At 39.2% G+C, this 17,498-nt stretch overlaps 1 long non-coding RNA gene across 1 annotated transcript in view; it reads left to right on the forward strand.

Annotated features, from left to right (window-relative positions):
* The window catches only part of LOC110260693, a 76,218-nt gene that overhangs the window by 46,451 nt on the left and 12,269 nt on the right, over positions 1-17,498 (forward strand). The window lies entirely within an intron of this gene.

Genomic DNA, 17,498 nt, shown 5'->3' on the forward strand with positions numbered 1-17,498 from the left:
AGTGAAGGTGGGGAGAGAGTAGGATGGACTGGGAGTTTGGGGTTAGTAGATGCAAACTACTTCATTTAGAATGGATAAGCAATGAGGTCCTACTGTATAACACAGGGAACTATATCCAATCTCTTGGGATAGACCATAATGGAAGATAATATAAGAAAAATAGTGTTTTTTAAAAAAGGAATCTGTATTTGAATAAGACCCCCAGGTTATTTGCACATCAAGTTTGAAGAAACACTGGTCGGAGGATTGAGGATGTGAAGACAGGTGGGCTGATGGGAGCTATGTAAACAAAGTGTTAAAAGGCCAAGCTGGAAGGAGTTGGTCTCTGATGCAGGGGGCTGGAACCCAGCTGGGTCAAAAAAATCTAATGACTATAAAAGAGGGCTGTGTTACAGTGCTAGTGGGACCATCAACATCGTCGGGTGCCAGTTGCTGGGAAGAGAAGGAATTTTCAGATTAAGAAATGAAATAAGGAGTTCCTGTGAGCTGTGGTGTAGATCACAGACATGCCTTGATGCCACATTGCTGTGTTGCTGTGGCATAGGCTGGCAGCTACAGCTCCAATCCAATCCCTAGCCTGGGAACTTACATATGCCACAAGTGTGGCTATAAAAACAAAACAAAAAACAAAAACAAAGACAAACAAAAAAAAAGAAACGAAATTTCTCTAGCGTAGAGATTTATCTTTAGGTCCAGATTCTTGACCCCAACTCAACCCAAAGATGATCAGGCAAAGGAAAAAGCATGTACAAGATGCCTGGAAATAGGGCCCCTTTTCAAGGTGAAAGAAGATAGTTGATGAGAATTTTCCTCCACTCTTCCTAAAATGTTCAGAGACATGTTTTCTGATATATCCATCCCTTAGGAGTAAGAGAAAATAATGCCTAGATAAACCTAAAATATTAAAAAAGTATTAAAATTCATAAAACCTAATGATAGGTCTCCTTTCATCTCTTATTTACCAATAGAACTGTTAAACTGGCCACACTGCTAATTTCTACAGAGAAATTCATGAATCAAAAGATTTGAAATGGTAATGGCTAATTATAGTAACTCCTCATCTCGTCGAAGATATAAATGATATTAACATTTTATTTTTAGGAGATCCTGAACTTTTTATATCTCCTGGAATGTCAGTGCAGGCCTTGAAATTCATAGACTCATACTTTCATAGTAGAAAGGAACAGGCAGTGAATGCTTAAGAAACAAATGAACTCTGGTATATTTAGCTCCTCTTTGATGCCAGAAAGTGACTTTTTCACCTACTTAAAACAGTCATTCCCACACTAGGTATATAATCACCCACTGACTGTATGTTAAATACTTCTATACATTAAAGATTAAAGATCTCTCTCTCTCTCTCTCTTCTTTTTTTAAGGGTTGCACCTGTGGCATATGGAAGTTCCCAGACTAGGGGTCGAATCAGAGCTGTAGCTGCTGGCCTACGCCACAGCCACAGCCACACTGAATTCTTTTTTTTTTTAATTTTTTTTTTATTTTCCCACTGTACAGCAAGGGGGTCAGGTTATCCTTACATGTATACATTGCAATTACAGTTTTCCCCCACCCTTTCTTCTGTTGCAACATGAGTATCTAGACATAGTTCTCAATGCTATTCAGCGGGATCTCCTTATAAATCTATTCTAGGTTGTGTCTAATAAGCCCAAGCTCCCGATCCCTCCCACTCCCTCCCCCTCCCATCAGGCAGCCACAAGTCTCTTCTCCAAGTCCATGATTTTCTTTTCTGAGGAGATGTTCATTTGTGCTGGATATTAGATTCCAGTTAGAAGTGATATCATATGGTATTTGTCTTTGTCTTTCTGGCTCATTTCACTCAGGATGAGATTCTCTAGTTCCATTCATGTTGCTGCAAATGGCATGATGTCATCCTTTTTTATGGCTGAGTAGTATTCCATTGTGTATATATACCACCTCTTCCGAATCCAATCATCTGTCAATGGACATTTGGATTGTTTCCACGTCCTGGCTATTGTGAATAGTGCTGCAATGAACATGCGGGTGCATGTGTCTCTTTTAAGTAGAGCTTTGTCCGGATAGATGCCCAAGAGTGGGATTGCGGGGTCATATGGAAGTTCTATGTATAGATTTCTAAGGTATCTCCAAACTGTTCTCCATAGTGGCTGTACCAGTTGACATTCCCACCAACAGTGCAGGAGGGTTCCCTTTTCTCCACACCCCCTCCAGCACTTGTTATTTGTGGATTTATTAATGATGGCCATTCTGACTGGTGTGAGGTGATATCTCATGGTAGTTTTGATTTGCATTTCTCTTATAATCAGCGATGTTGAGCATTTTTTCATGTGTTTGTTGGCCATCTGTATATCTTCTTTGGAGAAATGTCTATTCAGGTCTTTTGCCCATTTTTCCATTGATTGATTGGTTTTTTTGCTGTTGAGTTGTATAAGTTGCTTATATATTCTAGAGATTAAGCCCTTGTCTGTTGCATCATTTGAAACTATTTTCTCCCATTCTGTAAGTTGTCTTTTTGTTTTCTTTTTGGTTTCCTTTGCTGTGCAAAAGCTTTTCAGTTTGATGATGTCCCATGGGTTTATTTTTGCTCTTATTTCTGTTGCTTTGGGAGACTGACCTGAGAAAATATTCATGATGTTGATGTCAGAGAGTGTTTTGCCTATGTTCCCTTCTAGGAGTTTGATGGTGTCCTGTCGTCTATTTAAGTCTTTCAGCCATTTGGAGTTTATTTTTGTGCATGGTGTGAGGGTATGTTCTAGTTTCATTGCTTTGCATGCAGCTGTCCAGGTTTCCCAGCAATGCTTGCTGAATAGACTTTCCTTTTCCCATTTTATGTTCTTGCCTCCCTTGTCAAAGATTAATTGACCATAGGTGTCAGGGTTAATTTCCGGATTCTCTATTCTGTTCCATTGGTCTGTCTGTCTGTTTTGATACCAGTCCCACACTGTTTTGATGACTGTGGCTTTGTAGTATTTCTTGAAGTCTGGGAGAGTTATGCCTCCTGCTTGGTTTTTGTTTCTCAGGATTGCTTTGGCGATTCTGGGTCTTTTGTGGTTCCATATAAATGTTTGGATTGTTTGTTCTAGTTCTGTGAAAAATGTCCTGGGTAATTTGATAGGGATTGCATTGAATCTGTAGATTGCTTTGGGTAGGATGGCCATTTTCACAATATTGATTTTTCCAATCCAGGAACATGGAATATCTTTCCATTTCTTTACATCTTCTTTGATTTCTTTGATTAAGGTTTTATAGTTCTCGGCATATAGGTCCTTTACCTCTTTGGTCAGGTGTATTCCGAGGTATTTGATTTTGTGAGGTACAATTTTAAAAGGTATCGTATTTTTGTATTCCTTTTCTAATGTTTCATTGCTGGTATACAGAAATGCAACTGACTTCTGAATGTTAATCTTATATCCTGCCACTTTGCTGAATTTATTAATCAGTTCAAGGAGTTTTGGGGTTGAGTCCTTAGGGTTTTCTAGGTATAGAATCATGTCATCTGCATACAGAGACAGTTTGATCTCTTCTCTTCCTATATGGATGCCTTTTATTTCTTTTGTTTGTCTAATTGCTGTGGCTAAGACTTCCAAAACGATGTTGAAGAGCAGTGGTGAGAGTGGGCATCCCTGTCTTGTTCCAGATTTGAGTGAGAAGGCTTTCAGTTTTTCCCCATTGAGTATTATATTTGCTGTGGGTTTATCATAAATGGCTTTGATTATATTCAGGAATGTTCCCTCTATACCCACTTTGGCGAGGGTCTTGATCATGAATGGATGTTGAACTTTGTCAAATGCTTTTTCTGCGTCTATTGAGATGATCATATGATTTTTGACCTTTTTTTTGTTAATGTGGTGTATGATGCTGATTGATTTGTGTATGTTGAACCATCCTTGTGAACCTGGGATGAACCCAACCTGGTCATGGTGTATAATTTTTTTGATATGTTGTTGGATTCGGTTGGCTAAGATTTTGTTGAGAATTTTTGCATCTATATTCATCAATGATATTGGCCGATGGTTTTCTTTTTTGGTGGTATCTCTGCCTGGTTTTGGAATGAGGGTGATGGTGGCATCATAGAATGTCTTTGGGAGTATTCCTTCTTCTTCAACCTTTTGAAGGAGTTTAAGGAGGATGGGCACCAATTCCTCTTTATATGTTTGATAGAATTCACCTGTGAAGCCATCTGGTCCTGGGCTTTTATTTGTAGGGAGTGATTTTATGACCTCTTCAATTTCATTTCTAGTGATCGGTCTGTTCAATTGGTCTGTTTCTTTTTGATTCAGTTTTGGCAGGCTGTAAGATTCTAGAAAATTGTCCATTTCTTCCAGATTGTCAAACTTGTTGCCATATAGTTGTTCATAGTATTCTCTTATGGTTTTTTGTATTTCTGCTGTATCCGTTGTGATTTCTCCTTTTTCATTTATAATTTTGGTGATTTGGGTTCTTTCTCTCCTCTTTTTAGTGAGTCTGGCCAGGGGTTTGTCAATTTTGTTCACCTTTTCAAAGAACCAGCTCTTGGTTTTATTAATTTTCTCTATTGTTTTTTGAATCTCTATTTTATTGATTTCTTCTTTGATCTTTATAATTTCCTTCCTTCTGCTGACTTTAGGACTTTTTTGTTCTTCTTTTTCTAATTCGTTTAGGTGGAGGGTTAAGTTGTCAATTTGGGATCTTTCTTCTTTTTTGAGAAAGGCCTATATTGCTATAAATTTCCCTCTGAGAACTGCCTTCGCAGCATCCCATAGATTTTGAGAGGTTGTGTCTTCATTATCATTTGTTTCAAGGTAGTTTTTAATTTCCTTCTTGATTTCCTCATTGACCCATTGGTTTTTTAGTAGCATGTTGTTGAGTCTCCATGGAGTAGGTTTTTTCTCTTTGCTTTTCCCATGGTTGATTTCTAATTTCATGGCATTGTGGTCAGAGAAGATACTTGAGATAATTTCTACGCTCCTAAATTTATTGAGATTCGCTTTATGTCCCAATATGTGGTCGATTCTTGAGAATGTTCCATGAGCATTTGAGAAGAATGTGTATTCTGCTTCTTTTGGATGTAGTGTCCTGAAGATAGCAATTAAGTCTAACTTTTCTATTGTTTCCTTTAGGATCTCTGCTGCTTTATTGGTTTTCTGTCTAGAGGATCTGTCCATTGATGTGAGGGGGGTATTTAGGTCTCCTACTATGATTGTATTCTCATCAATATCTCCCTTTATGTCTGTTAATATTTGTTGTATGTATCTGGGTGCTGCTATGTTTGGGGCATATATGTTGATGATAGGAACATCCTCTCCTTGGATGGCTCCCTTAATCATTAAGTAGTGTCCTTCTTTGTCTTTCTTTATGTCTTTTGTTTTAAAGTTATTTTGTCTGATATGAGCGTTGCGACTCCTGCTTTTCTGTCATGTCTATTGGCGTGAAATACTTTTCCCCACCCTTTCACTTTCAATCTATATGTATCTTTTGTCCTAAGGTGAGATTCTTGTAGGCAGCATATTGAAGGTTTTTGCCTTTTTATCCACTCAGCCACCCTGTGTCTTTTGATTGGGGCATTCAGTCCATTGACATTTAAGGTGATAATTGATAGATGATTATTTATTGCCATTGGAACCTCGTGTTCCAGTTGATTCTATGGTTCTCCATTCTTCCTTTCTTTTTTTTTTTCTTTTTTTTTCTTTTGGTTGGATGGTCTCCTGTTATTATCTGCTTGAGTGTATTTTTTTTTCATTTTTTGCAAATGCAGTATTTGGTTTTGGCTTGTGGTTGCCCTGTTTTTTAAGTATGCTAACCCCTTCCCATAATTGTGCGTTTTAGCCTGATGGTCCTGTAAGTTCAAACACTTCATTACTATATTAAAATTAAGAAGAGAGACATACATACAAACAAAAAGGCTTATTTACCTCCTAACATCCCTTGCCCACATTTTATGGTTTTGATGACTCTTTTATTTTTTTCTTTTTAATTTTATTTTGTTTGAAGCATGTTCATGATTAAATCTGTATGCTGGCTTATTTGAGTGACTGCTCTCTGATTGCGATTTCCTCAGTCCTAGTTCTTCCTCTTCTTCTTCTTTTTTTTTCTTTTCTTTTTTCTTCCCTTTCCTTCCTTTCTTTTTGGTTTAGAGAAGCCCTTTCAATGTTTCCTTTAACCTGGGTTTTGTGTTGCTGTATTCTTTAAGTTTTTGTTTGTTGGGAAAAATTTTTATTTCCCCTTCTATTTTAAATGATATTCTTGCTGGATAGAGTATTCTAGGTTGCATATTTTTTCCTTTGAGCACTTTAAATATCTCTTGCCATTCCCTCCTGGCCTGTAGTGTTTCTGTAGAGAAATCAGCTGATATTCTTATGGGGGTTCCCTTGTAGGTAACATTCTGTTTTTCTCTTGCTGCCTTTAGGATCCTCTCTTTATCACTAACTTTTGCCATTTTTATTATGATGTGTCTTGGTGTGGGTCTGTTTGGGTTCAGTTTGTTTGGGGCCCTCTGTGCTTCTTGTATCTTGAATCCAGTATCCTTTAGATTTGGGAAGTTTCCAGCGATAATTTCTTCAAATATATTTTCCATCCCCTTATCTTTTTCTACTCCTTCTGGAATTCCTATTATGCGTAGATTGGCCCGCTTTATATTATCCCATAGGTCTCTTATATTGCTTTCCAGTTTTTTGATTCGGTTTTCTGTCTGTTGACCAGATTGAGTGATTTCCATTATTCTATCTTCCATATCACTGATTCGTTCTTCTGCATTATTCATTCTGGTTTTTACTGCCCCTAGTTCAGTTTGCATCTCTGCAAATGAATGTTCTAGCTTTTCTTGGCTCCTCCTTATATTTTCTAGTTCCTTTCTGAGGGTATCTGCATTACTGTTCATATCTTCTCTTAATTCCTTCAGTATTTTCACTATTTCTCTTTTGAACTCCAGGTCTGTCAGACTGCAGAGATCTGTTTCATTGTTGACTGTTTTAGGTGAGTTCTCCTGTTGGTTTGACTGGGGGTGGTTTCTCAGCTTCTTCATCTTGCTTGTTGTTTTCTTTCTCCTGAGGGAGTTGTACTCTCCGTTATCAGGCAGTGTTTGCCTTGTCACTGCCGTGGAATATTTCCTGAGCGCTGGCGTTGTTGGTCAATCTTTTTTGAGGCAGTGTGGCTTTTCTGGAGTGTTGATGGGGCTAACAGTGTTTCTTTGAAGCAAAGGAGGACTTCCTGAGGGCAGACAGGACTGGGAGGTCCACACCACGATGGTAGCAGATTTCACTTGGTCAGACAGAGCTTGCTCTGGTGTTTTTAGGCTGTGGGGTTCTTGCAGGGGGTTGGCGGTGTTGGGCAGCTGCTCCTCAGGAGTGCATCACCCCCTGGGGGCTGGAGCAGCTATCTGGGTCACTGAGAACCTAAGAGGCTCTTCCCTAGGGCAGCCCAACTCAGAAGGACAGCCTGAGAAAGTAGGGGATCTTTTCACAGTCTGGCGGAGCTTGTTGCAGCTTTTCTGGGCTGCAGGGGCTCTTCCAGGGGGCTGGTGGTGCTGAGCAGTTATTTCATGGGAGTGGGGCACCCCCTGGGGGCTTGGGCGGGTAGCAGGGCCGTTGGAAACTGAAGAGGCTCCTCCCTGGGCATCCCGACTCAGAAAAACCGTCCGAGAATTAGGCCGATCTATTCACAGCCTAAGCTTGTTCTAGCTTTTCTGGGCTGCAGGCCTTTTCTCGGGGGCTGGTGCTGTTTGGTGCTGCTCTGCGGAAGTGTAGCCCCTCCAAAGGGCAAGCAGGCCTGTGCAGGGACAGCCCCTGCGGTGGTAGGCTTCAGGCAATTGTTGCGGCCAGCCCTCCTGGATGGCAGGCAGCCCCAGGTCCGTGAGAGCATAGGGCGTGGCGGGGGGGGGGGGAGGGGATGCACTGGGAAGCACAGTTTTCAGCTAGCTAGCGGGCCTGTAAGCTTGCTGTGGCGTGGGGGGTATTCTATGGGGACCCACCCCTTCTTTTCTCCCCTCCCCAGCATGGGCGCAGACCAGGCTCTTCTCCCAGGTTCCCTCTGATGTGGCTTTCCACTTCCCCGTCCCTAGAGTATTGTTCCCTTCCTCTGCGACAGCTTTGTTTTCTAGTCTCCCAGGCAGTCTCTGCCCCGTCAAATGGTTTAGAGACCTCCCAAGCAGTTTCCACTCTGCCCCGCCTCCCTAGCCCAGGGACTAATCTCTGGAGCCGAGGTCTCGGTGCCCAGCCCCCACCCAGGCGTCCCCCCGGCCCCCTCTCGGGGACTAAACTTCAGAGGCGAGGTCTCGGTGCCCAGCCCCCACCCAGGCGTCCCCTGGCCCTTTCCCGGGGACTAACCTTCGGAGGCGAGGTCTCGGTGCCCAGCCCCCTCCCAGGCGTCTCAGTTTTTGGTGACTGTGCCCGTAGTTCAGATGGTCCGTTCGGTTCTTGATCGGCTTTTCCGTACTTCAACTTAACTGTTACACTCTTCTCTGCATCTGGAGATTCCTCCGGTTCGTTTGATCTTTCCCCCCGGTAGGTGACTTTCCAGGGTGCGGGATCCCTTTCTCCTCCACAGTTCTCTTTGGGGAGCGCCCGTCCCGCTCGGATTCACCTTCTCTCACTCTCCTCTTTTCTCCCATTCTGCCCAATAATGTCACGAACTTCTTGCCGTTATTGGAGTTTAGGTTCCTCTGCCAGCGATTGGTTGCTGTTCTGTGCGAGTCATTTATTCTGTAGATGTGCTTTTTTTGTTGTGTTTGTGGGAGAGGGCGAGCGTGTCCCCCTACTCCTCCGCCATCTTGTCCTCTCCAGTCCACACTGGATTCTTAACCCACTGAATGAGGCCAAAGATTGAACCTGTATCCTCCTGGATCCTAGTCAAATTCATAACCCGCTGAGCCACAATGGAAACTCCCTGAAGATCTCTCTCTTTTTTTTTGAATAGTTTATATATTTGCTAAAGGAAATCATCAGCTTTGCTTAGCTAAGTAAGCTGTTTTAAAAAAAAAATCCCTGGAGGTTGATTTTTATAGTTATCTAAACTGTAACCATCTTATTAAAGTTCCTTCAGAATCTTCTCTAAACTGTAACTTAAAATAGAAATGGGGAGAAAAAAACATTTACACATATTTACCAAAACTTCAAAATGGCTGATTTTCCTCTTTTATCTTTTCCTTTTTTTTCCCATCCCAAGTAGTTTAACATTTTACCTGCATTATTTTGGGTCAGGGCCTGGGTAAGTTATTTGGATGCAGTGGTAAGTGATGACTCTACAAAATGAAGCAATTGAAAGATAGTCACCCCTTGAAATACCTCCCAAATGTTCATGGTTTGAGTTGGGTTATTATTATTATTGAAAAATTGAAGTTAGATAAGAATCTTATCCAGGCTCTTGTTATCTCCAAAGTCTTTGGATTCTTTGGGTTTTCTAAAGTCTGTTATTATTTACAGGCTATTCTTTTGCTTTCAAGATCTCCTTAAATTTCAGCATTTTTTGCATGTTCTTGGTCCTGGATTTCTCATTGGCAAACTCTGGGACCTGACACACACTAGGACAGATTGTGGAAGAGTCCTGTTCCTTTGGACATTTTGATGCTATCGCCTAAACGTTGATCCATACCTGGAAAGTGGAGGCTGGGAAATGGAGAATGCTTTAGAGTTGGTATGCTAAGGAGGGCAAAGGGAAAAGAGGAGAGGGGTAAAATTCACCTAGCAGAGGATTTGACCAATGACTGGGGCCAGGGGAAAGACTAATTGCGGCAGTCTTTTTTTTTTTTTTCATTATGTTTCCAGTTATTTTAAAATGTCCTAGAGTCGTTGCTGGATTTATTTTATATGGTATTATTTTACAATAAGATAATAATTAAGGAAGCTTGAACAAAGATCTAGGGTAGAGTGTTGAGGACATGGGAGCTATAAAAAGATAACACACAAAACTGTATATATATATACATACAGCAGAACATGGAGGAAAACACGCTGCAGGATACTATACTGGTGGATACGTGTCATTATATGTTTGTCCACAGACATAGCATGTACAGCGTAATGTAAACTATGGTCTCTGTGTGATAATGATGTGTCAGTGTAGGTTCATAAGCTGTGGCAAATGTACCATTCTAGTGGGGGATGTTGATAATGCATTTGAAGGGGTAGAGGGTCTATGGGAAACCTCTGTTATCTTGCACTCAGCTTTGCTGTGAACCTAAAATTGCTCTAAAAAAGAACATCAGTTATATATATTCACATTAGCTTGTGCATTTGCTTTTGCTTGATTGCTATGGAATACGGCAAGGAATGTTACAGAATGTGCATATGAACAAAGAGACTACATATAATAATCAAGAGGAAATAGAAAACCGGTTTTCCAAAATTGACTCTAAGAGTATTATGGGTTGAATATCTGGTATTTTGAGATGATTTTGTAACTGTGTACTTTTGGGAATAGAGGACACTCCAACATGAAGAAATATCAATTGTGCAAAAGTTACACAAATGAATAAAATGGCAAAAGCTGAATTATTTTGGCATTCTATATGTGTCTCTGACTAGTACAGAAGAAATGAAGAAAAAAGAGTTTATTTAAAAAGTTCAGAGTTCCTGTTGTGGCTCAATGGTTAATGAATCTGACTAGGAACCATGAAGTTGTGGGTTCGATCCCTGGCCTTGCTCAGTGGGTTAAGGATCCGGGATTGCTGTGAGCTGTGGTGTAGGTCGCAAACAAGGCTTGGATCCCGCGTTGCTGTGGCTCTGGCGTAGGCCAGTGGCTACAGCTCTGATTTGACCCCTGGGAACCTCTATATGCCTAGGAGTGAAAAAAGGCAGAAAGACAAAAAAAAAAAAAAAGTTCAATGCAGTTTGGACTCTTGGATATTGGAAAAGGCAACATTCTTTATGGGATGAGAATTTCCACTTTTGCTTAAGGAAACATCTTACAAACAATGCATTATTTTGAAAGGCAGAATCTAAGTGATGTTGATGTCAGAGAGTGTTTTGCCTATGTTCCCTTCTAGGAGTTTGATGGTGTCCTGTCGTCTATTTAAGTCTTTCAGCCATTTGGAGTTTATTTTTGTGCATGGTGTGAGGGTATGTTCTAGTTTCATTGCTTTGCATGCAGCTGTCCAGGTTTCCCAGCAATGTTTGCTGAATAGACTTTCTTTTTCCCATTTTATGTTCTTGCCTCCCTTGTCAAAGATTAATTGACCATAGGTGTCGGGGTTTATTTCCGGATTCTCTATTCTGTTCCATTGGTCTGTCTGTCTGTTTTGGTACCAGTACCACACTGTTTTGATGACTGTGGCTTTGTAGTATTTCTTGAAGTCTGGGAGAGTTATGCCTCCTGCTTGGTTTTTGTTTCTCAGGATTGCTTTGGCGATTCTGGGAGGGGCTGTGGAGAAAAGGGAACCCTCCTGCACTGTTGGTGGGAATGTCAACTGGTACAGCCACTATGGAGAACAGTTTGGAGATACCTTAGAAATCTATACATAGAACTTCCATATGACCCTGCAATCCCACTCTTGGGCATCTATCCGGACAAAGCTCTACTTAAAAGAGACACATGCACCCGCATGTTCATTGCAGCACTATTCACAATAGCCAGGACATGGAAACAATCCAAATGTCCATCGACAGATGATTGGATTCGGAAGAGGTGGTATATATACACAATGGAATACTACTCAGCCATAAAAAAGGATGACATCATGCCATTTGCAGCAACATGAATGGAACTAGAGAATCTCATCCTGAGTGAAATGAGCCAGAAAGACAAAGACAAATACCATATGATATCACTTCTAACTGGAATCTAATATCCAGCACAAATGAACATCTCCTCAGAAAAGAAAATCATGGACTTGGAGAAGAGACTTGTGGCTGCCTGATGGGAGGGGGAGGGAGTGGGAGGGATCGGGAGCTTGGGCTTATCAGACACAACTTAGAATAGCTTTACAAGGAGATCCTGCTGAATAGCATTGAGAACTATGTCTAGATACTCATGTTGCAACAGAAGAAAGGGTGGGGGAAAAATTGTAATTGTAATGTATACATGTAAGGATAACCTGACCCCCTTGCTGTACAGTGGGAAAATAAAAAAAATATTAAAAAAAAAAAGAATCTAAGTGAGAGTGCTTAGACATATAAAAGCTAAATAATTCTGCAAAATGAAGTGGAAGGAAGCTTAATTTCTGGCATTTGGAAAAACAAGGACTTTGAGTTTTGGTAGAGAGGAAACTTGAGCAAGAGAGCAGCCATCAAGGTCTTAAAGGCAAGAATGATGAGGTCCTAATCCCTCTTAGAAGAGATGGCCATGGACCTTTAAAACAGTACATCCGAATCACTGTCTCTTCTGAGGCATAATCTAAACCCCTGTGTGACTCTTCATCCTTTAGGGGAACCCCATCACACAGGACAGTCAAGTGCTCAGAGAGTTGTTGGAAGAATTGTCAGGGAATGAGTGAAGAAAAAATAGTCATGAGAAGTTAACTAATGAGCTGTGAATTGAGAGCCCAACAGAAGGAGGAATTTATAAAAATACTCAGGACTCCTCTTAGATCTAGGGAAAGGCACAGACTGTACAACCCATGAGATGAGGCCAAAACTATTTTATTTGGATATTAAAGGAAAGAGTGAGCACACAGAGCTCTAGATTGAAGGCATCCATCCAGGCAGTAGGTACTTAGATAACACAAGTTAATGAGATGTGGTTGTGGTTAAAACACGGATGACTTGGTGAACGATAGAACCTGGAACTTGGGGAGGGGGATAAATACACCCTCTCTGCCCCCATTGCTTTGGCTTTAATTAGACTTAACCTTTATGCTTCTAAAAGTAGAATCAAACAGTGGGCAAGGGTGAGTATGGGAATAATTTTCTAGTGTTTTTCTTGTAAACTCTATACTTGCACTTAAGTTCTGCTGAATTCTCACTGGCTTATGCCTAGAGACAAGCGACAATTGTGGTGGTGGTGTCAAAGTCTTTCTAACAGGATTTATTTTAAATTTGGGTTTGAATCTGTAAATTCTTTTTTTTTTTCAGCCAAGATGATATGACTTAGGCCCTCTAGATTGATTAAAGTGATTTTCCCAAGATTGTTTAGCTATTGATGCTGGAAAAATTGGAGTTTTTGATTCCCTGATATAGTACTTTTTAAAAAACCAAACAATGTTCTTTCTCATGATTTAAAGCATCTCATTTTTATTAAAAACACACAATGTTTAACATGTGTAACATATGGATTACCACATATTTATATTTAGAATTGCTATATTAATTTCATTAGTTTAGCAGCTACTATAAACAGCATCTACAATATTAAGATGCAGAGGTGAAGAGGACATACCTTTTATTTTGAAGATAAACATGATGTAATTGTCAAGGATAAGACAGGCTAATAAACCAACACTGTAAATCATTTTGATATATGTCATAGTGAAGGTATTTAGAGGGTGCATGGAAAGCAGAAAGGAAGAAACCTTTAACTCTAGAGATTAACAAGGGATAAATATAGAGAATAAATGAATTAATAAATTCTACACTAGATGTTTTTTATGAGACGCTTCTGGTATACAATGGAACGGTTATTTCAGTTCTACCTGATTTGTAGGCCCTTGTGAAAATATCCTTTGGTAGAAATCCTGTTTATTCTTAAAACATTTATAAGTTCTTTAAAATAAGAGTGAGTTTTAAAATAACAGTATTTTAAAATAGAGACTTCAAATTCCCTTTCTTCCATTCTGGGCATTCACTGCCTCCAGAATTTAAGCCAAACCCAAAATAAGCCTTTTAGTTTATGCTATTAGGATTTCGCTTATAAAATAAAAAAAATGTTACGACATAAGTTAAAAGTTAATATGATTTGAGTTTCTTAGTCCACAGGGTAAAGAATTACAATTTTATAGGCTATTAAATGGAAAGAGTTTTGATCTTTGGGCCCAGAAGTCAGTCTCATCAACTTCTAGAAACAAATAAACAGATGACATTTTTAGAGGATGAGACACATGACCTCAGCTAACTCAAATTTGGTTGTTTTAATCCATACTATAACAAAAATAACTTGCTTTTGTGATTATAATTTATCCAAAAGGCATTTACAAAGTTTCACTTGTTCTTGCTCTAGTCAAAGAGTATAAATATGAACATATTTATACTCAAATATAAACCTATCAAGAGCTACCAGCTGTAAAGCAGGTCTATGGCTTTTCAAAATCAGCATAATTAACTTGAAGCATATTTTATTATTAAACTAGATGGCAGGAGAATTATTTCAGATAAATTTCATATTTATTTTTTCTTTTTTTGGATCAGACCTTTTAATTGAAGTATAGTTGATTTACAATATTATATTATTTTTAGGTATAAGGAATAGTGATTTATTATTTTTGCAGACTATACTCCATTAAAAGTTATTGCACGATAATACCCTGTGCTATACATTATATCCTTGTTGCTTATCTGTTTTATACACAGTAGTTCATATCTGTTAATCCTGTAACCCTAATTTGTTTGCCCCCCCCTTTGGTAACCTTGAGTCTGTTTTCTGTGTTTGTTTCTGTTTCACCATCTACATTCATTTGTACTGTTTCTTAGGCACCACATATAAGTGATATCATATAACATTAATCTTTCTTTGACTAATTTCACTAAGCATGATATTCTCTAGGTCCATTCAATGTTGCTGCAAATGTCAGAATTTCATTCTTTTTATGGCTGAGTAATATTCCATTGTATATATATATAGATGCCATATTCTTTATCCATTCATCAAATTTGATATATATTTTTATTTATAGAATCAAGCCAATATACAATGAAACTGGAGTAATAAATATACCAATTATTTCAATGTGTTCCCACAAGCCATTTTTCTGTAAAGAACCCAAATATTGGATACAATCACAAAACATTTCAATAGCCATCAAAACCTTAATGATGCAATTACCTCAAGAAAACACATTGAAGTTCTTTTATACAGTGTAACAAGCTAGGGGATACATTACAGGACATTTGAAAAAAAATTCCCCAAACGGAATACTAAATATACAACATTAATTTTCAGTAACTTTGTTATAATAATGAGGTAAAGCAGCATAGAATATATTAAGTCAGAAATCCTGTGATATAGAGACCACTACTTTCAAGTGTAGAAATGCTTAGTATTTTATATTTATACTAATTATTAATTATTCTGCTATTACTATTGGATTAATTCTCAAATTTCACTTTCTGAATTTGCTAATATGACCCTGGAACATAAAAATGTTTAATTAACTCTGTAACATTTTGCTTTTATTTCAAATATAAACTAATATAAAAATGTAATATATATACTACAAAGAAAAAATGGGATTTAATTTTTAACCATAATATAAATACATTTTTATTTTAGTTGATTTAAAATGTTCCATCAATTTCTGCTGTACAGCAAAGTGACCCAGTTTTATATATATATATACATGTTCTTTTTCTCACATTACTCTCCATCATGTTCCATCACAAGTAATTAGATATAGTTCCCTGTGCTACACAGCAGGATATCACCACTTATCTTTATATATACATATATTTCTGTTATATGTATATGTGTGTTTATATATATGCATACATATATATATTTCTGATGCTGAAATATATAGGTCACCTATATATTTCCATTCATGATAATTTAATATGCCTAAAAATTGGGTTAGAACAATATTCTTAAAATGCCTATGTGTGCAATGAAATCACACAATTTTTGTGACTCAACTCTTATGAAGTTCTCTTGGACACTTAAAGGAAATAACCCTTCTTATGAATAGTCCTTAAATTTTTGCTCAAATTGGCAGATGTCGTATTGTAGTCAAGAAGCATCCTCTAATATTTACTCCCCGTGTGTTACTAATGATATCAAGTGTTGCCAGTAATGCTGAGTGATACTAAAAGGGTCATAAGGAGGGAGAGGGCTGGGGTACAGCAGCTGCTTCTACACCTACAGGACTAGCACTCCTGCTGCCCCTGCCCTGAGCTTATTTGAAATAGAGCAGTTGCCTACAGGATGAAAATCCATTAGTGCCCAATTTACATGTTTAAAGGAACATAATCTGTGATTTGGGGGTTAAGGGTTCAATTTTCCCCTAGATTGCTTCTAATTATGCTTTAGTGGTAGAGTCAAACTCTGAAGCAATAGTTTAAAGCTCTGAGTGTCCAATTTTGTTATAAAAATACAGGTTTTAGAGTCTAACAAACATAAAACTTCAACCTAATTGGATTACTTTACTTGTGTAATAACAGACATGAAAGTTGATTCTTTTTTTTTTTTTTTTTTGTCTTTTTGTCTTTTGTTGTTGTTGTTGCTATTTCTTGGGCCGCTCCCGCGGCATATGGAGGTTCCCAGGCTAGGGGTCGAATCAGAGCTGTAGCCACCGGCCCACGCCAGAGCCACAGCAACGCGGGATCCGAGCCGCGTCTGCAACCTACACCACAGCTCACGGCTAGGGGTCGAATCAGAGCTGTAGCCACCGGCCCACGCCAGAGCCACAGCAACTCGGGATCCGAGCCGCGTCTGCAACCTACACCACAGCTCACGGCAACGCCGGATCGTTAACCCACTGAGCAAGGGCAGGGACCGAACCCGAAACCTCATGGTTCCTAGTCGGATTCGTTAACCACTGCGCCACGACGGGAACTCCTGAAAGTTGATTCTTAATGGTCAATAGCTGTCCATTCTAGGAAGCGTAATAAGTTTGGAACGGTACTGCATGTTATTAAGACAACTTGATTTTTTTTTTTCCTCTTTAAAAACCACACCCTTCCTTCAATCATGGTGTAAGATGTCTTTGATGGTGATGGAAATCTGTGTGTAGGGCAAGTATGTAATTAAGCAGATAATTTCACTAATTTCCTTCACAGTTATTTTCATACTTTAAAAATACATGTCTGAAGATTAACCCATTGCACTTAATATATACTTTAAAATTTTTTTTTTTTGTCTTTTTGCTATTTCTTGGGCTGCTCCCGCAGCATATGGAGGTTCCCAGGCTAGGGGTCGAATCGGAGCTGTAGCCACCGGCCTACACCAGAGCCACAGCAACACGGGATCCGAGCTGCGTCTGCAACCTACACCGCAGCTCACGGCAACGCCCGATCGTTAACCCACTGAGCAAGGGCAGGGACCGAACCCGAAACCTCATGGTTCCTAGTCAGATTCGTTAACCACTGTGCCACGACGGGAACTCCCTAAAATATTTTTTCATCATCAATTAATATTTATCAAATGCCCAATAGAAATAACATCAGTTTCCCCTTATCAGGGGATTATTTCATCAGTTGTGTTCCCCCATCCCCATACAGACATATTTGCAGGATCTTCCTACAGGTAACTGCAAAATAAAGTGATGCAACACATTTATCTTTGACTGCAACAGCCTTTGCTTGGTGTAATATCTCAAGGTCTTCTCTTTGGTCAAGAAAGGGAAATCTTCCCTTCCCACATAATCTTCTTCTATATCAACTACAGTTTCCTTTCTTCTGTAATAGACAGGCCGGACTCTTTCAATTTGGGACATATAAATGCCATTTCTG

Source organism: Sus scrofa, chromosome 5 (assembly GCF_000003025.6).
Source record: "Sus scrofa isolate TJ Tabasco breed Duroc chromosome 5, Sscrofa11.1, whole genome shotgun sequence".
NCBI classification, from domain to species: Eukaryota; Metazoa; Chordata; class Mammalia; order Artiodactyla; family Suidae; genus Sus; species Sus scrofa.